This window comes from Nerophis ophidion, linkage group LG06, assembly GCF_033978795.1.
Source record: "Nerophis ophidion isolate RoL-2023_Sa linkage group LG06, RoL_Noph_v1.0, whole genome shotgun sequence".
In the NCBI taxonomy this organism is placed as follows: domain Eukaryota; kingdom Metazoa; phylum Chordata; class Actinopteri; order Syngnathiformes; family Syngnathidae; genus Nerophis; species Nerophis ophidion.
This window is the reverse complement of record NC_084616.1, coordinates 64,648,959-64,674,729: the sequence shown is the minus strand read 5'-3', so window position 1 is coordinate 64,674,729 and position 25,771 is coordinate 64,648,959. Positions and strand designations below refer to the sequence as shown.

The 25,771-nt window shown below is 41.3% G+C and overlaps 1 protein-coding gene across 1 annotated transcript in view; it reads right to left on the bottom strand.

Moving 5' to 3' along the window:
* LOC133555104 (adenylate cyclase type 6-like) overlaps positions 1 to 25,771 on the bottom strand; it is a 172,398-nt gene that overhangs the window by 119,803 nt on the left and 26,824 nt on the right. The window lies entirely within an intron of this gene.

The window sequence follows — 25,771 nt, the reverse complement described above, 5'->3', positions numbered from 1 at the left end:
TGCTTCAAACTTACGTAAACATTTAAATAATGAACATTCAGATCTGCACAAGGAGTTATAAAGAGTGACAGGTAATGATGTAATTGTTACACCTTTCCTGTTGTTCGGCTCAGGTGCAGACCGTAGTCGAGGAGCACAGAGGAGACCTTCCTTCCAGGGCGGATGTTTTGTCGGGGGTAACACCTTTCACTTTACTCGGCGAAGGGCCTGCTAAGCTACGCTTTCCGGTCAGAACTCAAGCTCGTCAATTCCTAACAATCTGGTTGCTTTATTATTAGTTTTGCAGGACCCGTTCATACCTCTGCTGCGCAATGCAAGCGCTACCTCTCTCTCTTTACTCGCCCACTCAGTAACTGACGTCACTCAGCCAACATGTTGACATTCTTGCAAACATACATACACTACTCTCATAAGTTAACTAGCTCCTCTGTTGTGCACATGTAGATACATAACATGTAGATACATAACATGTAGATACATAACATGTAGATACGTAGACGCGCACACAGCTGCTTGGCTTGCTGCCAATTATTAGCGGAGTTAGGGCCGCCCAATTAGCGTCAACCAATGCAAGTGAAATTACAACATTTTGTAACAAATTCCTACAAATTGTGTTTTGTCTTTAATACATTCGTTTTACCTGCTACATTGCTTATCTGTGTACATTTATCCATAGTTAGTTTTTTAGTAGTTATTAATAATTGTATTTTTCCTCAAAAAACACAGACAAGGAGGGGCAACCATAAATCATGAATCATTTATTGTCAGTAAAACTTTATGTTCTATTCTAACCTAATCCAGTGTTGGCGTTAACTCACTTTTTGTATCTTTTTACTCATTGAAATAAAAAAGGACGCGTAATTGCGGGAGTTTTTTAATTTCATTTTTTACCAACCCTGCATTCTCTAGGTAAGGTATCTGGTTTGCTATTTTTTATTTTATTTATTTATTTATATTTCTATCAATTATCGCTTTCCGGTGGTGTTTTGTTTTGTTTATATTTGCCGGTGTCGTGCGAAATTTGGTATCCCTGAAATATTTTGTGTACCTGCCGAAGGACCGCGCATGGGGGCGGAGCTCTGTGCCATGTTTAGACAGCGGCAGCACTTTAATGTTATTAGGGAGGTCAATGATACAACATTCCTACAATCATGTCAAAAATGTTAAAAAATGTTGCTGGTGTAAGATGTGATATTCCAACCCGAATAAATGCTTTAATCATCCGTACATGATGTGTTGTACTTGTATTCATGGGGACGGCGTGGCACAGGGTGAGAGTGGCCGTGCGCAACCCGAGGGTCCCTGGTTCAATCCCCGCCTAGTATCAACCTCGTCACGTCTGTTGTGTCCTGAGCAAGACACTTCACCCTTGCTCCAGATGGGTGCTGGTTAGCGCCTTGCATGGCAGCTCCCTCCATCAGTGTGTGAATGTGTGTGTGAATGGGTAAATGTGGAAGTAGTGTCAAAGCGCTTTGAGTACCTTGAAGGTAGAAAAGCGCTATACAAGTACAACCCATATTCACATCGCTGCTTCTCTATTGTGTACGTTTCAATGGCACCCCGTGGAAGACTTCCCACTTGAGCAGCCTCGAGACGACACTCTGCGCTCGGCCTGGGACCAAGTGATAGTAATTGATGGTTAGCTAGTGCGCCCAGGAATAGCGCGGGTATTCCCTCACTTTGCATTAATCAGGGACAGATTGTACAGAGTGAGTCGTGACACTCAAAGAGGAGAGGAAATCACACAGTTGTTGGTGCCAAAACGCCGTCGGACACATGGGGTGTGATAAAACACTCCACTGGGTAATGGTCCGTTTTTCTTGGCCAGGCATTTCCTGACGGAAATCTCCTGAAGGAATCAACAAAGTACTATCTATCTATCTATCTATCTATCCGGGAAAACTTGCCTAGACTGCCAGCTGGTCAAACCAGCGGCCACCCCCAGGGCGCCTTTGCGCCCATTACCACTCACGGAGGTCCCGTTTCAGTTGATTGGCATGGCATGGACCTCGTCGGACCATTTCACCCGAGCACACGTGGATATCATTTTGCGCTAGTCCGGGTACGGCATGGCGCGGTTGGGAGAGTGGCCGTGCCAGCAACCTGAGGGTTCCTGGTTCAATCCCCACCTTCTACCAACCTCGTCACGTCCGTTGTGTCCTTGAACAAGACACTTCACCCTTGCTTCTGATGGATGGTGGTTAGGGCCTTGCATGGCAGCTCCCGCCAACAGAGTGTAAATGTGTGTGTGTATGGGTGAATGTGGTAATAGTGTAAAAGCGCTTTGAGTACCTTGAAGGTAGAAAAGTGTTATACAAGTATAACCCATTTACCATTTCCTGGTGGATTACGCAAATCACTATCCCTAAGCAGTGCCGCTGCGGTCCATCTCTGCAAAGAATGTAGCCCTAGCACTGTTTCAGGTCATCTCCCGAGTCGGAATCCCGAAAGAGATTCTGACTGACTAGGACACATGCTTTATGTCACGCACGATAAAGGAGCTGTACAGATTATTGGGGATGAAAATCCATTCGGACCAGCGTCTACTACTCGCAAACCGACGGTTTGGTGGAGCGGCTGAATAGGACATTAAAATCCATGATCCGTAAGTTTGTGCACGAGGACAAACCAAATTGGCATAAATGGTTGGATTCCCTGTTATTTGCAGTGTGGGAGGTTACCCAGGCCTCCATTGGGTTTTTCCCCCTTTGAATTATTGTACGGCAGGAAGCCGTGCAGAGTTTTTTTCCCTCATTAAATAAAATCGGTAGGGAGGTCCAAGCCCCAGCAAAAACGAAATACAATACGTTATGGACCTGAGACCAAAACTCCACACGTTGGGTCACCTATCACGTAAGAATTTGCTCTGCGCCCAGGAACGTCAGCAGCGCCTGTATAACAGGGGGACGCAGCTAAGAAATTTTTCACCGGGAGAATAAGTGCTTGTATTACTCCCAACATCCAGCTGTAAATTACTCGCCAAGTGGCAAGGACCCTTTGTGGTCACACGACGAGTGAATGATGTGGATTATGAGGTCCGGCGTTCGGACCGGGCCGGAGACACCCAAATTTACCATCTCAACCTCCTGAAAGCATGGAAGAAGGCGGAGCCTGTTTCCATGGTGACGGGTGTCGAGGAGGGGGAGGAGTTCGGGCAGCAGGTCCCGCGTTCCGTCCAGGCCTCCCTCCTGCGGGAAGGGAGTGTGTATGGCCGGCTTCGAAGCCCAGCTGACAGGTGAGTAGATTGCCCAGCTGGCACTAATCATCTCATCACCTGTCGCCTTTATCAGCAGCGTCCGAGGCCAGGAGAGGAGGCGTATTAGAGGAGAAAAAAACCCACACAAAGAGAAGGAGGCTGCTGGCGACACAGCCCTGAACGACACAAAATATAACAATAAAAGACTTGTTCAACCTTGTATCCCAAAGCTCACAAAGGTTCAGTTGGTCTCAGGAGAACCCACCACGCAGGAGATGTTTTAAAATTCCTGAAGGAACTCTCCTGAAGGAATAAATAAGGTATTATCTATCTATTTATGTTTACATCTTGTATGAAGTCTTTATCAAATTTTGTTGAGGGGTACAAAATCAGGATATTTCGTCTGTCCATTTTCTACAGCTTGTCCCTTTTGGGATTGTGGGGGGTGCTGGCGCCTATCCCAGCTGTATTTGGGCGGACAGTGGTGTACACCCTGGACAAGTATTATTGAGCTTTATAATAAATGTCTTAAGCTCGAAGCTAGAAAAATAATCTGTCGGTACCTGCTGGCAGATGAAGCTGGATTTGTGGTACGTGGCGTGCTGAAAAATACCCACTCTTGAGGTAAAAGTTGTGAAAAGGCAGTAAACTCACCGGCTGGGAGCTACGTCTCTGTGAGCGACATATAATGGAGTAATAAAAAGTCATTCAGAAGGAATGTCTTGTTCGCTTGTGATCCAGAATTCAGCAGGCCGAGACAGTGTCAGAATGTCATTGTCATCCCCCGCAGAATGTCTGTCATCCCCTGGGGGGAGCTCCGGCACAGAACCCGCAGGAATCCAAAATCCAAACCGCAGAGTCTGCTCTGACGTCTTTGGAGTGGCGTCTCTAGCGGCTAGTGACCGAGGCCGGGGTACAACCGCGCTGGGACAACGGGTTGAATCCTTCGCAATCCAACTCCAGAAGTAGATTTGCCGTAAGCTTTGACTTTCATAAAGAATCTTCCATGATTACCGCACTTCATGGGCCGCTTTCTTTGTATGACAGCAGGTAAGTGCAACAGGTAAGCCGGGACTGACGCGAGATTTGGCGAGGGTTTTGACATTTGGTTCCCAACACTGATATTTAAAAAACACTGTTGTGTTTTGCTTAGATCAAATAGTGTCTGTAGGCCGTAAGGTGAACCCCTTTTTCCTTTCACCTCGTTCCCATGTCTGGCACTAAATAATTTTTGGTTCTTAAAAAAGATATTTTGGTTTTCAATGAGAAAAAAAAAAGTTCTCCACTGACATGCAGGCAAATTTTTTAAATTAGTGTTTAAAGTCGGGACTATTTCTTGCTTGGCGTAACAATATGTTCGTCTTAAGAGGTGACGTTAGTGTCACGTGCCTCACATTCAGAGGTGGGTAGAGTAGCCAGAAATTGTACTCAAGTAAGAGTACAGTTACTTTAGAGATGTATTACTCAAGTAAAAGTAAGGAGTAGTCACCCAAATATTTACTTGAGTAAAAGTAAAAAGTATGTTGTGAAAAAACTACAAGTACTGAGTAACTGATGAGTAACCTGATTAGGCAAAAAATAATGCACAAAAACATAAAAATAGCAATGAACAAATTCAGAGCCAGTAATATCTCTTAAGCAAATAAAACAATATTACATATTAAATAATAGTACATTAAAATAAAATGAAAAAGATTGCACATTGAGCCACAATAACTTAACAGCACCATAGCCTCAGTAGGAATTCATTGATTTGATTGATTGATTAAAACATGTATTAGTAGATGGCACAGTACAGTACATATTCTGTACAATTGACCACTAAATGGTAACACCCCAATAAGTTTTTCAACATTTATCAATTACTTAGTAAATGACCAAGTGGAGGTGATCTACCTCATATATACATACACACACATCATATACATACACACACATATCATACATACACACACAAATCATTTATACACACACATATCACATATATATATACACATAGATATGTGTATATATATATATATATATAAAATATATATATATATACACATTTATATATACAGTATATAATTTATATTTATTTATTTTGCCGTTTTTTTTCACATGTTGAAGGTGTTTTAATGAATATACATGCATGTTTAACATATAGATTCCTATCTTTCATGAAGACAAGAATATAAGTTGATGTATTACCTGATTCTGATGACTTGCAATGATTGGAATCAGACGTTCACGTTTTCAAATGGAGGAGAAAAAAAGTTTCTCTTTTCTGTCTAATACCACATGAAACTCGTTGGTTTTTGCATCTTATCTGTCCAGCTTCCATATTCGTTTTTATACACTTTACAAGAAATACATTGGCGGCAAACTCCGTGGCTTGCTAGCTTGTTTGCGCTGGCTTTCGGAGACTCTTATTTTGTTAGCGCAGGCGCGATGGAGCGGCACTTTTATTGTGAAGACAGGAACTGTGCGATCAGTCTTTAGGCTTTTGACGGGAAGTACGGTTGAAATAAAAAGTGTCTTTTTTCCTTTACACTTTTGATTGATTGATTAAAACTTTTATTAGTAGATTGCACAGTACAGTACATATTCCGTACAATTGACCACTAAATGGTAACAACCGAATAACTTTTTTAACTTGTTTAAGTCGGGTCATGTGACCGCCTGGCTTTGTTTGATTGGTCCAACGTCACCAGTGACTGCATGTGATTGGTGAAACGCAGGCATGCGTGGATTCTACTTTGAAGCTCTCTCATTAACCAAAACAAACATTAATAGATCGATAAAAAAAAGTAGCGAGTAGCGAGCTGAATGTAGATAAATGGAACGGAGTAAAAGTAGCGTTTCTTCTCTATAAATATACTCAAGTAAAAGTAAAAGTATGTTGCATAAAAACTACTCGTAGAAGTACAATTTATCCTAAACGTTACTCAAGTAAATGTAACGGAGTAAATGTAGCGCGTTACTACCCACCTCTGCTCACATTCGACCAATCGAGTAGCCACGCAGATTCAAGATGATGATGTCAACAACGTTTGGTGGCTAAAACACCTTAAAAAAGTTTGAAAAAAGAAAAACTAAATATGCTACATACATGTTACGTCTGTTAGGAATGAAGAGGTGAATGATTTCACAAGCAGAATGTGGGATACTTACAGGAATTGTTTAAAATGGTGGCTTTGCTGTGATGGCGAGACTCATAAAGTAGCCGAGACATTTAAATCCTGTATCGATGTTGAATTTAAAGATATTCCTGATGACGCTGGGCTTCCCCCGACTTGTTACTGGCAGTTCATTGATAAGAAGCGTTTGGATTCTGCCGAAAAACTGGCCAAACGGTTGGATGTGGGTCAAGATGAGTTTGTGGCATCGGACAACGCATCGGACTCGACAAGTGGCATTTCAAAGAAAAAACTAAGATCAAAGACAGGCCTGCTTATCAGTTCTGCTGGCCCTGTGCTCCCTGCCATTTGTATCATTTGCAAGAAAACGAATGAGAGAATTACCGTGGGAGGCAACCGGCAGAAGGACCATCTTTCACAGGCAGAAACGCTTTCAGCAGGTAAACACACACTCTACACCAGGGGTCGGCAACCTTTACCACTCAAAGAGCCACTTTCACCCGTTTCACAAAAAAAAAGAAGACAATGGGAGCCACAAAACTCTTTTGAAATTTAAAAGCCTACTGAAATGAGATTTTCTTATTCAAACGGGGATAGCAGGTCCATTCTAGGTGTCATACTTAATCGTTTCGCGATATTGCCATTTTTTTGCTGAAAAAAACTTTATCGACGATAAAGTTCGCAACTTTTGGTCGCTGGAAGAAAAGGCTTGCCTTTACCGAAAGTCGCAGACGATGACATGACCCGCTGAGGGCTGCTCACATCCTCACATTGTTTTTAATGGGAGCCTCCAACAAAAACAGCTATTCGGACTGAGAAAATGACACTTTCTCCATTAATTTGAGGATACTGATAGCGGCGGACTAGAAAAAAAAAAAAAAAAAAAAAATCCAGTTAAAAAAAAAACACGATTGCATTGGGACGGATTCAGATGTTTTTAGACACATTTACTAGGATAATTTCTATTGTGTTGCTAGTGTTTTAGAGAGTTTAACAGTACCTGATAGTCGGAAGGGTCTGTCCACGGGTGTCTTGAGGCCAGTGTCTGATGGAAGTCGACGGCTGCTGTATGGACGGCACAAGCAAAGCTGATCTCCGGTAAGTGGCAACTTTTTACCACATTTTTCTCACTGAAACCTGCTGGTGGACAAGTGGTTGGGATCCATGTTCGCTTGACCGCTCTGATCCAGAGGAAAGCTTCACCTCCGGGAATTTTAAACAAGGAATCACCGTGTGTTTGTGTGGCTAGAGGCTAAAGCTTCCCAACTGCATCTTTCTACTTTGACTACTCCATTATTAATTGAACAAATTGCAAAAGATTCAGCAACACAGATGTCCAAAATACTGTGTAATTATGCGGTTAAAGCAGACGACTTTTAGCTGTGTGTGTGCGTACCGCTCATACTTCCTTACAGTCCGTGACGTCACGCGTACACCTCATCATTCCGCGACGTTTTCACCAAGAAACTCCCAGGAAATTTAAAATTGCAATTTAGTAAACTAAAAAGGCCGTATTGGCATGTGTTGCAATGTTTAATTTCATCCAGGACAGCTCGAAGGGGAAGGGGTATGATGCCTGCACCTCAACTCCATCCCCGCAGCCACGCCCTCAATAGAGCCGCCCCCCCATGCGGCCTCTCAATACGGTCAGTGTGACCTGCCACCCGGACTCCCTGGAGATCCTGATCCGAGCTGACCCGTTCGGCGTGGGGGCGCCTGTCGATAGCTTTGAGCTTTTTTTTTTTTTTTTGCTTTGTGCTATGTGTTTACCAGGGGTCTTAGACACGCGGCCCGCACCTTGATAAGAAAATTTAATGTTATTGCGACCCACGAGTTTTAAATAATTGCCGCTTGACAGCATTATGCTTGTCAACCCTCCCAAATTTTTCGGAAGGATAACGGATTATCAATGCAACCATTCTCTCGATTGTCTGCTGACGGTCACTCAGATAACAAAAATAAGAGCGAGATATGAAGCCACCGCCTTTGACACCTTCTACTACATTTACAAACAGCTTGCCAGCTTAGTAACATGTTATATGTGGCTCCTGCAGATACACATACTCGACTGCAAGGAATAGTTGTTCAACAGCCATACCTTTTACACTGAAGGTTGTGATATAAACAACTTTAACACTCTTACTAATATGCGACACACTGTGAACCAGACCAAACAAAAATGACAAACACATTTCGGGAGAACATCCTCACAGTAACACAACATAAGCAGAACAGAACATATACCCACAATCACATGCAACCCTGACTCTTCCTGGCTATATTATACACCATGCTAGCACCAAACCCCCCCGTGCTTCGGTTGAGGTGGTGGTGTATAATATACCCAGGAATAGTAAGGGTTGCATGGGATTGTGGGTATTTGTTCCGTTCTGTTTATGTTGTTTTACTGTGAGGATGTTCTCCCGAAATGTGTTTGTCATTCTTGTTTGGTGTGGGTTCACAGTGTGGCGCATATTAGTAAGAGTGTTAAAGTTTTTTATATCACAACCTTCAGTGTAACCTGTGTGGCTATTGAGTAAGTATGCCTTGCAATCTCATATGTGTGAGGACAGAAGTGGCGAAAAGAATGCGTCCGGCCGGCAGGCAGCTAGCATGGTGTAAAAGCGGGCGCGATGACATGTCGCAGAGGATGTTAAAAGTAAAGCCATCACGACACGCCCTCAATATTGTTGCCCAAGCAAAAATCGGAGAGTATGCTGTCCGGGAGAGGCACCAAAATCTGGAAACCTCCCGAAAGAATCAGGGGGGTCAGCGATTATGCAGCTGAGCCACATCAGAGTGGCCAAAGAGCCGCATGCGCCTCCGGAGCCGCGGGTTGCCGACCCCTGCTCCACACGTAGCACTTACACACATACAAACCATTTATCCATCCATTTCCTACCGCTTATTCCCTTCGGGGGCGCTGGAGCCTATCTCAGCTAAATCGGGCAGAAGGCGGGGTACACCTTTGACAAGACGCCCAACCAGGGGCGGTTCTAGGCATGGTTATATGAGGGGGCAGTCAGAAATGTGAAAGGGGCATCATGTGTACACATCATGGTCCAGCATTTTTTTTCTGTGCTTATAGTAACGATGCTTTCTTCATTGAAAAGGGTCTTTAGCTGTGTCCAACCCCAACCTGGAGTAGTGGATTGCACTTTGTCAGGCCTCTACCTTCAGACCTGTCCAACTTGGGTGTCCCACCTGAAGACTAAGCTCCTGCTGGTATAGCTCTTACGGCCACTGAGGCACGCAAACCCCCTGACCACAATAAGGTGGCAATCCCTCAGGGGGGGAAACATTAACAGCGCTGCCATATTTCCGCCAGGGGAAACAGTAGCAGGCGTCTCGCACCACAGAATACTCTAGACATGGTCGTGTGCGGTACCAGGCAGGATTGAATGATCTTAATGTTGTACCAAATGCACGCTTTGGGTACCCACCCAATATTGGCTGAGATGGTGCATTGCCATTTAAGTCACTGGGTAGCTGAGCAGGCTGCTTTGGGGGAGCGCTTGTTGGGGGGACGGAGGGAGCTGGTGCAGGAGAAACAGTGCTTGCTGGTGCTAAAGGTGCAGTATTGCTAGCTGCTGTCCCTGATGTACTAGCAGTAGCATCATTGCTACTACTACATGCAGGAGCAGGGCTAGACTTTTTAAATGCTCTGAAAAACCGATGCATTACAGAGCATTAACTTTCTCTTTGTGAGCTGCTGGAAGCTGAAGCAGAAAATAAGTAAGCTTGAACAACAACAGAAAAAACCCGCTGTGCAGTACAGGACAACAGTACAGGACTAAAGCCTGGGGCGGGGCTTTACATAGCGGTCTGTCAGACACAGGTCACTTGTCTTCAGTTTGTCACATGCAGTGGACGTGGGCACTCATCTGGGCACAAAATTAATTCACTCCAATGTATGTGTGTTGCCCACTTGCTTGTAAATTGATGAAAACGGCAGTGTTTTTGTTTTTAGGTGTCTTGGTCATATCAAATGAAACTTATAATTTGTTTATTACAAAATGTAGATTGAAACATTAAAGGTTGACTATGTAGAATTACAACAAAAACAACAGAAAAAGAATTCCAACAGTCGATTGCCAGACCGTTGCTAAGTAAAACGGGCCGCTGCTAGGGACTCCGCTCTGAACAGAGGACAGCAGAGGAGGACTGCTAAGCAGGATATATACCTTATGTTTCATTTTTACCCTCATTAACAGCATCATAAATGACTTGTAGCTTGTTACAGGGACAGTGGAGGCTCTCTGCCTACCAAACCACTGCTGCTCAGAGCCTCCGCTGTCACTGCTCTCGTCAAGTTGTAAAAAAAAATTAAATAAAGGAACTCCGTAGCACCGAAAGTCCGCGACGATAAACGTGTTTATGACAGATAAGACTACACATATACACCCATCCTAACAAGTATATGATAAATGTAGACAACTTTTCCTTTTCTTTTACTTTCATACTGCAACGGTGATTGGATGTTTACTGAAGGCTGAGGGGTGTGTGCGGGTGTGTGTCTGCTGCGCAGCCTGTGGAATGGTGAATACACGCATATCGTGTGTGTCCCTTTTTCGGCGGATTTTTCCGCTAGTGCAGATAATTTTGTCAACTTGTAATGTAGTAATTTTGTGAGTTTATTAAAATTTGCTTTCTCAAATTTTGATTTGAGGGGGCAAGACATTTATTTAAGGGGGCTCTGCCCCCTCTTGCCCCTGCGTAGAGCCGGCCATGCGCCCAACACAGATAGACAACATTCACACTCACATTCACACACTAGGGCCCATTTAGTGTTGCCAATCAACTTATTCCCAGGTGCATGTCTTTGGAAGTGGGAGGAAGCCGGAGTCACGGGGAGAACATGCAAACGCCACACAGAAAGATCCTGAGCCCGGGATTGAACTCCGGACTACTCATGACCTTGGTATTGTGAGGCAGACGCACTAACCCCTCTATCACCGTGCTGCCCCTTTAATCATCTTATTTTTAGGCAAGTTGATGAACGCTGCCAGGATAAAGCAAGACAGTAGCATTCTCTTGTATATTGAAGACAGAGACTGTGTGGCCATGCAGGTGCGGTACCACAAGTCCTGTTCTTACAGTACACCAGGTTCATGACAAAGTCTGATGTAGCAGTTACTGGAACCGCAGATGAAGAAGCGTGAGTTATTAAAATGCATTATCAGTTATATACACACTATGAAATTACAATTCATAATGCAGCTGAGAAAGGCTCCGGCACCCCCCGCGATCCTGAACGGGACAAGCGGTAGAAAATGGATGGATGGATTATAGATGCATGACGGATACAGTGTCAATAATTTTGAAATTAATATAGAATAAATAAATTTTGCATGATATTACATTTGTTTTAGATGCACTTGTAAAGGCTGTTTGTATGTAGCTACAATCTTGGCTGCATACCTTTTGGCACATATTAAATGTGTGTGCGTGTGTGTGTGCGTGCGTGCGTTAGAGATGCGCGGTTTGCGTTCTCATCCGCGTAGTCCGCGGATAAACCGCGGGTCGGGCGGTTGACATGACGAAAAAATAGATTTTAATTAGATTCGGGCGGGTGGCGGTTGAACCATCCGGAAATATTTGATATTCATGGTTCTGGGATCGGTATTCTTTGCCATTCAAACAGCCATTTAAGACCCGTGTCATATAGCGAAGAAGTCAATAGGAGACGCTATTATTCTCTTGAACGACTGCCGGCAGTCACCCAGATAATGAGTATTAGGACGTGCTATAAAGCCATTGGCTTTGTCGCCTACTACAACATGTACGACCTGCTTGTCAAACCAGCATCATGTTGTGTGTGGCTTGCGCAGCAACCCGCACACGACTGCAAGGCATACTGGGTGATACAGAGTACACTAATGGTTGTGATATAAACTATTTTAACACTCTTAGTAATATGCGCCACGCTGTGAAGCCACACCAATTAAGAACAACAAACACATTTTGGGAGAACGTCCTCACAGTAACACAACATAAACGCAACACAACAAATACCCAGAATCCTTTGTAGTCACGACACTTCCCGACTATTTTATACACCCCCCCGTGCGTCGGTAAGGTGGGCGGGGTTGGGGGTGCGGGCGTGTAAAATATATTCAGGAAATGTCATGGATACAAAGGATTATGGGTATTTGTTGTGTTGCGTTTATGTTGTGTTACTGTGAGGATGTTCTCCCGAAATGTGTTTGTCAATCTTGTATTGTGTGGCTTCACAGTGCGGCGCATATTAGTAAGTGTTAAAGTTGTTTATATCACAACCATCAGTGTACTCTGTATCACCCAGTCTGCCTTTCAATCTTGTACTTGTGGAAGCAGCACACAACATGTTGCCGGACCTACAATCGGTTCGTACATATTGTTGAAGGTGTCTAAGGCAATGGCTTCACAGCACGCCCATTTTCTTGTCATCAGGCTGAACGCTATTGGGTTGTCTCGAGAACGTTAGCGGCTCCGATTGACTTCATTACTTTGTGAAACAGGTTTATATAGCTCTGTGAGTGGTAAAGGCGGCCGACCTCTGATATATTTCAGCGGGCGGTTGGCGGGCGGGTACGGTCCTGATAAAATGTTGGTTCGGGTGGATGACGACTCTCGTGATGCGGTTGCGGTTGATATAATTGCCTATCTCTAGCGTGCGTGCGTTGCGTGCGTGCGTGTGTTTCTTTTTCTTTCCAGAAGTCAACCAACCTTTGATGCCAGCTACAACATATTCTGCGAGAGGATCATCTGCCAAAGAATCAGAATCAGACAGACATACTTTATTACTCCCAGAGGGGAAATTTAAATTTTCAGCACAATCCCATTCAAGATCAGACAAACATTACAGGGAGACAGAACAGGATCGCTGACGGGTCTGCCAACTTCCGGCGCCCCTTACAAAAAAAAAAAAAATGGTGAGATACAGGTAAACAAGTGTGGGAGATAATTGTTAATCAGGAGGTGCTGAGAATAATGCAGCTACGACGAATGGTATTAAATACGATGCAAGAACATGAAGATTGTGGTTCTTCAAACTACAGGTAACAACAAAAGCTTTTTTTGGCAGCGATGTAAAACACTTTTATGCTGGAAAATATCAAAATAATAATAAATATATAGCTCGGTTGGTAGAGTGGCCGTGCCAGCAACTTGAGGGTTGCAGGTTCGATTCCCGCTTCAGCCATCCTAGTCACTGCCGTTGTGTCCTTGGGCAAGACACTTTACCCACCTGCTCCCAGTGCCACCCACACTGGTTTAAATGTAACTTAGATATTGGGTGTCAATATGTAAAGCGCTTTGAGTCACTTGAGAAAAGCGCTATATAAATATAATTCACTTCACAATTCACAAATAATTTGAAAAAAGGCTTTGATAATATATTTAAACTACTAATACTTTTCAATATGAATATATCTTTATTCACACCTTTGTGCTCCTCTTTCTTTCCCTGTGTTCTTATGATGCAGGCAGGATAAATTAATGAAAAGACTGACTCGGGACTTTTCCCAACTGGTGTTTTTCTTCATGGGGCATAGTTGTCAGTCTAGACCAGGGGCCGTGGGCCGGATCAGGCCCGCCAACAGGTTTTAACCGGCCCGCCTGATGAGTTTGCCAAGTATTAAAATGAGTTGCTTTTTTTTTTTTTTTAATGAAAGAAACTGCTGTTCTGCATGTGTCCACTGGATGTCACAATAGCAATTCTGTTAGGACCAGCAAGAGGTACAAAGTAAAGCATGGAAATTTAAAACAAGCCGTTTTCTGTCTTCCGCTTCAAACACATCTTTATTTGGCACCCTTACTCCCCAATAATGTCTTTGTGTGGGTTTTAAGAATAGACGGTAGTATCTTGTGTACTCGGATAATCAACTTTTATCTTGAAAATAATTTTTTGTCTTGAAAGTCAACTTTTACCTTGAAAATCCTTTTTTCTCTTGAAAATCAACTTTTACCATTGCAAGATGCCTCGTTTTAGTCCTTTTTCCATAATAATAACATTAACAATAATAAGAGATGGATGAAACTCTTTTCTATACACCTAAAACGCTTCGGAATATCAGAACCATTAGAGGCGGTGAAATAAGGTGATCTACCAACGGGTTGTAGGATTACCGCCACGACAGGCGCCAACTAAGGTATGAAAATATAGTGAGAAAATGTAACCCTTTTGAATAGTTTTTACCTCCGATTCTCACAGTTTGTTGAGTTAACTCTGGATTTATATGTGGACATGACAAAGGAGGTGTTTGATACCTCAAAGAGTTTACATGTTGTGTTTTTTGTTCAATCCCAGAAAGACTGCGACTTAAAGTTTAATCCTGGTTTTGTAGATAAACTGAGACCACGTCTAAACTCATTGTGTTTTGGAAACTGTACCAATTCCCTTAGAATTTTCAACAAACTTGAAGTGTTTTTCTCAGAGGATTATTTGTGATTTGTAGGTGTTCACAATAAGCTTATTCTATTTTTGGCCAAAGTAAACAACCTGGAGTTGTCTTTATTTTGGAGTTATCATGCCATGATTTTACCACTTGGGAATGGATTTTCCTCCATGCGGCCCCTGAGCTAAAATGAGTTTGACACCCCTGGTCTAGACACCAGCCTTGCCCAACTACAACTACTAAAGTGCAGAGACAAAATCCTGGTTGGATTCTCGAAGAAGACTCCTACAATACTCGTGTGGGACAATATTGACTTTGAGGAGTCAGGTCTTGGAACTACTCACCATACGAATGGCGTACCTGTCTGCATTTACACATCTGGGAAGCAATTTTGAATTGGACCAGTCAACATTTGATGTGCTGAGGAAATATGTGTGCCACCTGTATGGCCAATCATTTGCAGAAAATGTCAACGCTGCAAGGTAGAGCATTCTGCATGGCATCATCAGCTTTGCCAGAACTCTCAATGTCCCCTACAAGTGACACCCTGTACCAACACTCCAAAAAGGCAAACTACCAGGCTGCAATAATGAGATTATCTCAAAGGTATAATGTCTGCTCCTTCACCCTCATGGATGGCACATTGAGGATGGATGGTTAATAGTTACATGGATGACTACAAATCCTGCCCCTGATAATGTGTTAAAGCTGCAAGCACAACAAATGTGAGACAGGAAGATGTTCCTGCATGTCTGCAAGACTGTCCTGTACTGATTTGTGACGCTGCCAAAATTGTGCCAATATTTCCATGGAAACAGAGGATAAAAGCACTTGGGAAGATGATAGTGATAGCTAAGAGATGAACATAGTCTCCCTCGTTCAGGATACGCAAAGTCACACTTAATCAGTTAGTTCTCAAATAAAAATTTGAGTTTTTGTCACATTTGAGAAAAATCCCTCAGAGTATTTTACTATTTCTTTTTGTTTTAGTTACTTAAGTTAAATACTTTTAAAATAGAATGTGAGGTTACAGTGCACTTGACCTTAAAGGCCTACTGAAATGAGATGTTCTTATTTAAACGGGGATTGCAGGTCAATTCTATGTGTCATACTTGATCATTTCGCGATATTGCCATATTTTTGCTGAAAGGATTTAGTAGAGAACATCGATGATAAAGTTTTCAACTTTCGGTGCTAAGAGAAAAGCCCTGCCTCTACCGGAAGTCGCAGATGATGACGTCGCAAGTGTGGGAGCTCCTCACATATTCACTTTGTTTACAATGGGAGCCTCTAACAAAAATTGCTATTTGGACCAAGAAAACAACGATTTCCCCATTAATTTGAGCGAGGATGAAAGATTTGTGTTTGAGGATATTGATAACGACGGACTAGAAAAAAAAAAAAAAAGTTACAAAAAAAAACGCGTTTGCATTGGGACGGATTCTGATGTTTTTAGACACATTTACTAGGATAATTCTGGGAAATCCCTTATCTTTCTATTGTGTTGCTAGTGTTTTAGTTAGTTAAATAGTACCTGATAGTCGGAGGTGTACGTCCACGGGTGTGTTGACGCACAGTGTCTCAGGGGAGTCGACGGCAGCTATGGACGGGGCAAGCTCAGCTTTTCTCCGGTAAGAAGCAACTTTTTAACCACAATTTTCTCAACGAAACCTGCTGGTTGACATTTGGTCTGGAGTCACGTTCGCTTGACCGCGCTGTGATCCATAGTAAATTTTCACCTCCGGGAATTTTAAACAAGGAATCACCATGTGTTTGTGTGGCTAAAGGCTAAAGCTTCCCAACTACATCTTTCTACTGTGACTTCTTCAATAGTTATTGAACAAATTGCAAAAGATTCAGCAACACAATGTCCAAAATACTGTGTAATTATTCCATTAAAGCAGACGACATTTAGCTGTGTGTGTGCGTAGCGCTCATACTTCCTAAAAACCCGTGACGTCTTGCGTACACGTCATCATTACACAACGTTTTCAAGAGGAAAAACTCCCGGGAAATTTAAAATTGCAATTTAGTAAACTAAAATGGCCGTATTGGCATGTGTTGCAATGTTAATATTTCATCATTGATATATAAACTATCAGACTGCGTGGTGGGTAGTAGTGGGTTTCAGTAGGCCTTTAAAAAAATATAATAATCATAGTTTGAGCCAAATTTGAGGAAAATCTATCAAAGAATTCTTGAGCTATGGCTTAAACAATGTGCTAAGTTAAGACAAAATAACAAAAAATATTTATTAAAAAAAATACCCAAGACCTGCTGTGACATCGACACATTGTCACGTTCATGTAAATATTGTTTTATACCATATTGTGTACAGATTCTAAACTGTAATGCAGTTTTTGTTGTATTTCCATTTTTCGGCATTATTCGATATTTTGATTGTTGTCAGCCATTTTTGGCCAAAGTGTTCTTTATTTTATTTTATTTTTTACTTCCTCTTATAACAGTGTCTACTAAAATTTTTAATGTATAAAACATTATTGTTAAGCAAAATGTGCCATGTTAATGTTCAATTGTACAGGTTGCTATTCACTTACTTTGAAGTGTTTTTTTCAATCGTTTTGTATGTTTCATGGTTTAAATTCAAATTAAAGTATACCAATGCTAAAATACTTGTCTCAAATGTTAGGTATATGTATTAATGTCAATTTGTTAGAGAGGTTATGTTTCTAGAATGAATGTAAACACATTTGCAAGAAAAAACAACTAAATAAGATTTTCATTTTTTTTGTATTTCCTATTTTGATACATTTATGGCTCTAAAAAAAAACTGCCAGGATATTTTGCGGAGAACTTTTAGAGGCCTACTGAAATTTGATTTTATTATTTAAACGGGGATATCAGGTCCATTCTGTGTGTCATACTTGATCATACTTGATCTACCATGAATTGATTAACGTGGACCCCGACTTAAACAAGTTGAAAAACGTATTCAGGTGTTACCATTTAGTGGTCAATTGTACGGAATATGTACTGAACTGTGCAATCTGCTAATAAAAAAAAAAAATCATTTCGCGATATTGCCATATTTTTGCTGAAAGGATTTAGTAGAGAACATCGACGATAAAGTTCGCAACTTTTGGTTGCTAATAAAAAAGCCTTGCCTTTACCAGAAGTCGCAGACGATGTGTGCGTGACATCACGGGTTGTAGGGCTCCTCACATCCTCACATTGTTTACAATCATGGCCACCAGCAGTAAGAGCAATTCGGACCGAGAAAGCGACCATTTCCCCATTAATTTGAGCGAGGATGAAAGATTCGTGGTTGAGGATATTGATAGTGAAGGACTACAAAAAACAAACAAACAAAAGTTAAAAAAAAAAAACAGGCGAGGGCAAGTGAGAACGATTCAGATGTTTTTAGACACATTTACTAGGATAATTCTGGAAAATCCCTTAACTGCTATTGTGTTGCTAGTGTTTTAGTGAGATTAAATAGTACCTGAAGTTGGAGGGGTGTGGCCACGGGTGTCTTGACGCCAGAGTCTCTGAGGGAAGTCACGCAGCTGCATGGACGGCGCAAGCTCCGCTGATATCCGGTAAGAGGCGACTTTATACCACAATTTTCTCACTGAAAACTGCCGGTAGACATGTAGTCAGGATCCATGTTCGCTTGACCGCTCTGATCCATAGTAAAGCTTCACCTCCGGGAATTTTAAACAACGAAACACCAACTGTGTTTGTGTGGCTAAAGGCTAAAGCTTCGCACCTCCATCTTTCTACTTTGACTTCTCCATTATTAATTGAACAAATTGCAAAATATTCAGCAACACAGATGTCCAGAATACTGTGCAATTATGCGATTAAAGCAGACTACATATAGCTTGGATCGGGCTGGAAAATAATGTCCGCTACAACCCGAGACGTCAACACAACATTTCGCAGGAAATTTAAAATTGTAATTTAGTTAACTAAAAAAAACGTATTGGCATGTGTTGCAATGTTAATATTTCAATATTGATTGATAAACTAGCAGACTGCGTGGTTGGTAGTAGTGGGTTTCAGTAGGCCTTTAACCTAATGTCCACAATGGCATTGTCTATGCAAAAATGCAAAAAATGAGTAGTGCCTAGACGTGGGAACGAAAATCTCTTTCTAGCCACTTTTTCCTGTTTCATCTTATGGCCTACTGGCGGTCATACACAATTAGAACAGAGATATCTTGGCATAAAGCACCAACTAAAACTATAGTTAGCATTAATCTGAGCCATCTTGTCTACGATTTCTTTTACCAGGAAAAAATCCAGGTAACATAGATATCAAGATGGGCAGGTGAAAATGCACAAAAAACAAACCATGTGCTGTGCAAAGCAAACAAGGACATGACTTGAAGCATCCTGACTGGCAGCCAGGGACATGTATGTCCTTATTTTCAATGAGGGACAGGTGAGGAAACCTGACCAGACCAGAGGAGTGGTAGTAAATAGAGGAAAACTGGAAGTGGAATGAAAAATAGGAGAGCTGTACAGTATACATCCATCCAGTTTCAACCGCTTGTCCCTCTCAGGGTCGCGGGTTGTGCTGGAGCCTATCCCAGCTGCATTTGGGCGGAAGGTGTGGTACACCCTGGACAAATTGCTACCTCATCACAGGGCCAACGCAGATAGCCAGACAACATTCACACTCACATTCACACACTAGGTACAATTTAGTGTTGCCAATCAACCTATCATACCATATCATATCTTACCATGAATTGATTAACGTGGACCCCGACTTAAACAAGTTGAAAAACTTATTTGGGTGTTACCATTTAGTGGTCAATTGTACGGAATATGTACTGAACTGTGCAATCTACTAATAAACGTATCAATCAATCAATCAATCCCCAGGTGCATGTCTTTGGAACCCAGAGTTCTTGGACAGAACCCACGCAGTCACGGGGAGAACATGCAAACTATACACAGAAAGACCCCAAGCCCGGGATTGAACCCAGGACCTTCTTATTGTGAGGCACAGTAAATAATACAAAATACTAAAAAACTAATGACAACTGTCATGTCAGATCATGACAATAGCTAGGATAATGATACATGTTGCTAAGGTTTATTTTGTCTCCCACTCCTTAATGTTTGTATCTGATACTTATTGCGTCAGACAAATGTAGCGTTACTGTGTTTATGTAAAAAGTAGATAAAAGTCCTCAATTAAATGAAACATCTTTATTTTAACTTTGTAAATGTAGTCATATGGAGTCATTATTTTTCTTTCTATTAAGAAAGTGTGATGTAGAGATCACAATGCAGGCGATGACATGTTTATGTAAGTGTATTGGATGTACGAGTGACCCCCGTGGACCCAATAACCCCTGACACACATGCACAAATATAACTTCAATATATAATCCTCTAAGGAAATACACAGCATTTATTGATAGCTAAATAATAACAGATCCAATTTCTATTGATAACCAGATAAGTATTTTTGGTCAGATATTCTGACGGAACTGATATTAAAGTTAAAGTTAAAGTACCAATGATTGTCACACACATACTAGATGTGGCGAAATTATTCTCTGCATTTAACCCATCACCCTTGATCACCCCCTGGTAGGTGAGTGGAGCAGTCTGGGAATCATTTATGGTGATTTAACCCCCAATTCCAACCCTTAATGCTGAGTGCCAAGCAGGGAGGTAATAGGTCCCATTTTTATAGTCTTTGGTATGCATGACTGGGCCGGGATTTGAACTCACGACTTACCGATCTCAAGGTGGACACTCTAACCACTAGGCCACTGACTAGGTAGAGTAATCAATGCAGATAAATGCCACGAAACAACAGGACTCTTGTCAAGATGTATATCGTAGTAGTAGGAAAATACTCACCATGGAAAAGCTACATTTGAAGGCCCTGAAGCACATCCTTCAAATCTCAAGAAGCTCCAGTGAGCCAATACAACCCTGTGACTGAGAACAGCATCTGTATTAATGTCATGCTGACCCAGGATCACCTTCTCTAGAGCGTGAAAATGTGGCTCAGCCAGGACACATTCTACTTTTTTAGATGTTTCCTTGACGGCGTGCACGTTTACCATCAATTTGTATTTACCGCAGTGGCTTAAAAGTGAAAACTACACTCCACAACTTCATAACATTTTTCTTTCAAGTTATATCACACGTTGTTTCTTTTGGAATCATCATCATCTTTTAAGTTCTGTATTATGTGAAACAACAAAAGCTTTGTGTTCTAACGTGTAATTTGTCAAGTAGTGTCTTGCTCTACATCTAAAATGCAAATCAAATTATTTCTATTTGGGGGACTCTATTGACTTTGGACACACGATAAAAAAGAGGATGTCAAAAATCCACTTAGATAACTATTGAGACATTAGTTAGAAAGCTGCATAGCCAGGTCAGATTGACATTATCATAATTTAGTTTGTGCTACAGGAGTGCACAGCTCGTCAGCTCGTGCAGCCCCGGACAACGACACTACCATCCTCATGTTTGACTGTAGGCAAGACAATTATCTTACTTGCTCATCTTGTACTACGACTCATTCTACTGACTACTCACTCTTACTCATTTGTGCTACCAGCTATTTCGACAATATTGGCTGTGTTGAGTAGGAATGAAACAATATTGTAAATATTGAGGTATTTCGGTTTCAAAAAGCTGGCAAAAATGCTGTGGTATGTGACGGTATCAAACGAGTACTCCCTTCAATGTATTTGTTTCTGGCGCTTTTAAATGAGCAGGTCTGAGTAAAGTAAAGCCTCTATTTCCTCAGGAGGCTAGGATCCTTCAACGTCTGTACAAAGATGTTGAAGATGTTCTACGAGTCGGTGGTGGTGGGTGCCTTCTTGTACGCCGTGGCTTGCTGGGGCAGCGGGCTGAGAGCGAGGGACGCAAACAGACTGGACAAGTTGGTAGAGAAGGCCAGTGACGTGGTGGGAGTGGAGGTGAACTCTCTGGCGGTGGTGTCATAGAGGAGAAGTCCTACCCATTATGGACAACACCTCCCTCCCACTACACTCGGACCTTGCGGAGAGAATGAGCACGTTCAGTGGAAGGCTCAGACTCCCGAAATGCAACACAGAACGACACAGGAGGTCCTTCATATTGACAGCCATCAGACTGTATAATGCATATGTTCCTTGACTGCACTTAAATGTAGAATATACGTACAATATATTTATACTATTCGTATATTATATGTATAATATATGTTATATACTGTATTATTTATTATTATTATTATTGTCTATTGTGAGCGAACTGTGGTGCTGAATTTTCCCCAGGGATCAATAAAGTACTTTCTATTTGATTTTATTCTATAAACAACCTCATAATCCTTTGCGCAGTGCCGGCGAGCAAAGCTGAGAACCTCCTGCAAAGGGGAACTGCACTTTTTTGTAGAAAATTCATATCATACATAATGCTTACGTAAGAAAGCAACACGTTTTTTCATATTTGTATGCATTCTAAATATTAAATAAATGCGATCAAAACCTGTGGGAGTCGCTCTATTTTGCCTATAAAGCCCTTAAAAAAGCCAAACACCTCCATTAAGATTTTATGTACATGCAATAAGTATGAATGTAATGTATTAATTGGCATATTCATAATAACATGTAATAGTCGCATTAATTTCAAAAACAAATCACAATGGGTTTTTTTTCAATAACATGACTGTTTACTACACACTGCATGCTTCATGAGAGCCATCTGACTTAATAAAACATCATTTACCTAGTGCAGTGGTTCTTAACCTGGGTTCGATCGAAGCCTAGGGGTTCGGTCAGTCGGCCTCAGGGGTTTGGCGGAGGTCAAAACACACCGAAATCATTGTGTAAATACAAACTTCTCCCTATCGGCGTATTACGGGTATGGCAACAGCTGACTGATTTGCAGGTGTGTAATTTGTTTTGAGTTGTTTTTTGTTGTTTGAATAAGGTGATGTTCATGCACGGTTCATTTTGTGCATCAGTAAAAAAAAACATTGTAACACATTAGTATGGGAAACATATTCACCATTAATTAGTTGTTTATTAACATGCAAATTAGTAACATATTGGCTCTTAACTAGTCATTATTAATTACTTAATAATGCCTTATTCGGCATTATAACCCTACACCTCTAACCCTAACCAAACAACTCTAAATTAGGTCTTTATTACTTAGAATATGTTCCCATAGTGTCCAAATAACTCTAAATTAAGAATTTCTTACTTAGAATAAGTTCCCCCATACTGAAGTGTTACCAAAAACATAACTTTGTCTTAAATTTGAAAAACAAAACTTTTTATTTTTCACTAAAGAAGGGTTCGGTAAATGCGCTCTAGAAACTAGTGGGGTTTGGTACCTCCAACAAGGTTAAGAACCACTGACCTAGTGTGTGTGTGACTATCAGTGGTACTTTAACGTAAACTTTAACCTACAATGTCTGCTGTCATTAGTTTTTACATGTTATAGTCCCATTTAGATGAAAAATCACTCATAATCGTTGCGAAGAAAAGGGGGGTGGAACCACGCATCTTTTTGTATCGTTCTTGACTTTTCCCGATCTAAATTGGCAGTCAAAGTGTACCAACTTGTCGAATTACATCCTCATCCTTCTACTATCCCGGTGATGATTTTATGATCTACAATAAACTTCCAAAAGCAGGGAAACGAGGAAGCAGCTGATCAGTCCAGCATGTAAACATTGGATCACACGCTATTGATCACGGCTACGCTAAAATTTGTTTGTGTGTGTTGGCGCTTATAATAACAAATATACTATTACTGGGTTAATATTCAAGACAAAAAATGCAAATGGAGTATTGTTGGTGGTTTTCGGATGTTTTTTATTGGGTTTTACAAAGTTTTGTTGTACAAACCCCGTTTCCATAAGAGTTGGGAAATTGTGTTAGATGTAAATATAAACGCAATACAATGATTTGCAAATAATTTTCAACCCGTATTCAGTTGAATATGCTACAAAGACAACATATTTGATGTTCAAACTGATAAACATTTTTTTTTGCAAATAATCTTTTTATTTTATTTGATGCCAGCAACACGTGACAAAGAAGTTGGGAAAGGTGGCAATAAACACTGATAACGTTGAGGAATGCTCATCAAACACTTATTTGCAACATCCCACAGGTGTGCAGGCTAATTGGGAACAGGTGGGTGCCATGATTGGGTATAAAAGTAGCTTCCATGAAATGCTAAGTAACTCACAAACAAGGATGGGGTGAGGGTCACCACTTTGTAAGCACATTGTCTAACAGTTTTAGAACAACATTTCTCAACGAGCTATTGCCAGGAATTTATGGATTTTACCATCCACGGTCCGTAAAATCATCAAAAAGTTCAGAGAATCTGGAGAAATCACTGCACGTAAGCGATGATATTACGGACCTTTGAACCCTCAGGCGGTACTGATTCAAAAACCGACATCAGTGTGTAAAGGATATCACCACATGGGCTCAGGAACACTTCATAAAACCACTGTCAGTAACTAAAGTTGGTTGCTACTTCTGTAAGTGCAAGTTAAAACGCTACTCTGCAAAGCCAAACCCATTTATCAACAACATCCTAAAACGCCGTCGGCTTCGCTGGGCCCGAGCTCATCTAAGATGGACTGATGCAAAATGGAAAAGTGATATGTGGTCTGACGAGTCCACATTTCAAATTATATTTGGAAACAGAGGACGTGGTGTCCTCCAGAACAAAGAGGAAAATAACCATTCGGATTGTTATAGGCGCAAAGTTCATAAAGCCAGCATCTGTGATGGTATGGGGGTGTATTAGTGCCCAAGGCATGGGTAACTTACACATCTGTGAAGGCACCATTAATGCTGAAAGGTCCATACAGGTTTTGAAGCAACATATGTTGTCATCCAAGCAACATTATAATGGACGCCCCTGCTTATTTCAGCAAGACAATGCCCAGCCACATGTTACAACAGCGGAGACCCCAGAGTGTTGAACGACTGAAGATCGACATAAAACAAGAATGGGAAAGAATTCCACTTTCAACGCTTCAATAATTAGTTTCCTCAGTTCCCAAACTTTAATTGAGTGTTGTTAAAAGAAAAGGTGATATAAGACAGTGGTGAACATGCCCTTTCCCAACTACTTTGGCACGTGTTGCAGCCATAAAATTCTAAGTTAATTATTATTGGCCAAAAAAAATAAACTTTATGAGTTTGAACATCAACTTTGTTGTCTTTGTAGTGCATTCAACTGAATATGGTTTGAAAAGGATTTGCAAATCATTGTATTCCGTTTATGTTTACATCTAACACAATTTCCCAACTCATATGGAAACGGGGTTTGTATTTGTGCAATTACAATAAAGACCTACCTGCCTACCTTATGGGCGGAAGAGAGGACCTCCCATTGGCTGACTTTTATTTAAGTTTATTTACGCGTTAGAATGCATTAAAAAAACACCCGTCATCATGTCTTATATAATGAGTATGAATGATAGGAAAAATTCCCCCCCAAAAAGTGCAGCTCCCCTTTAAATCAAAAGTATGGACACATTGCTTTCGGTCCCCTAGAGGGGGGGGGGGTTGCCCACATTCGAGGTCCTCTCCAAGGTTTCTCATATTCAGCATTGTCACTGGCGTCCCACTGAGTGTGAGTTTTCATTGCCCTTATGTGGGTTCTTCCGAGGATGTTGTAGTCGTAATGGTTTGTACGGTCCTTTGAGACATTTGTGATTTAGGGCGATATAAATAAACATTGATTGATTGATTTTGGTATTACGACAAACACAATAACAATAGAGGAGAAAACATGTTGGAGTGTCTCATCGGTCTGATGACTGAGCAGACAAGCAGTTATATTCTTTTGGCATAAACCTCTAAGGAAGTTAAATGTTCAAAAACAGAAACTGAACATTATTGTTTTACACTTGTTAAACTGGATGTTTACATTGTCAGTTTAAAGACACGACCAACTAAAGTTACTGGAAACAGTTTATGTTCCTACAACATTCTTTGCACTTAAAAATATTTGTTGGTAGTAATACATCTGATCAAAAAATTGGAGTATTATGTGTGTGTTTAAGTGTGTTTATCATTACAATTCTGCCGACTTATTTCACACACAATGGTATTT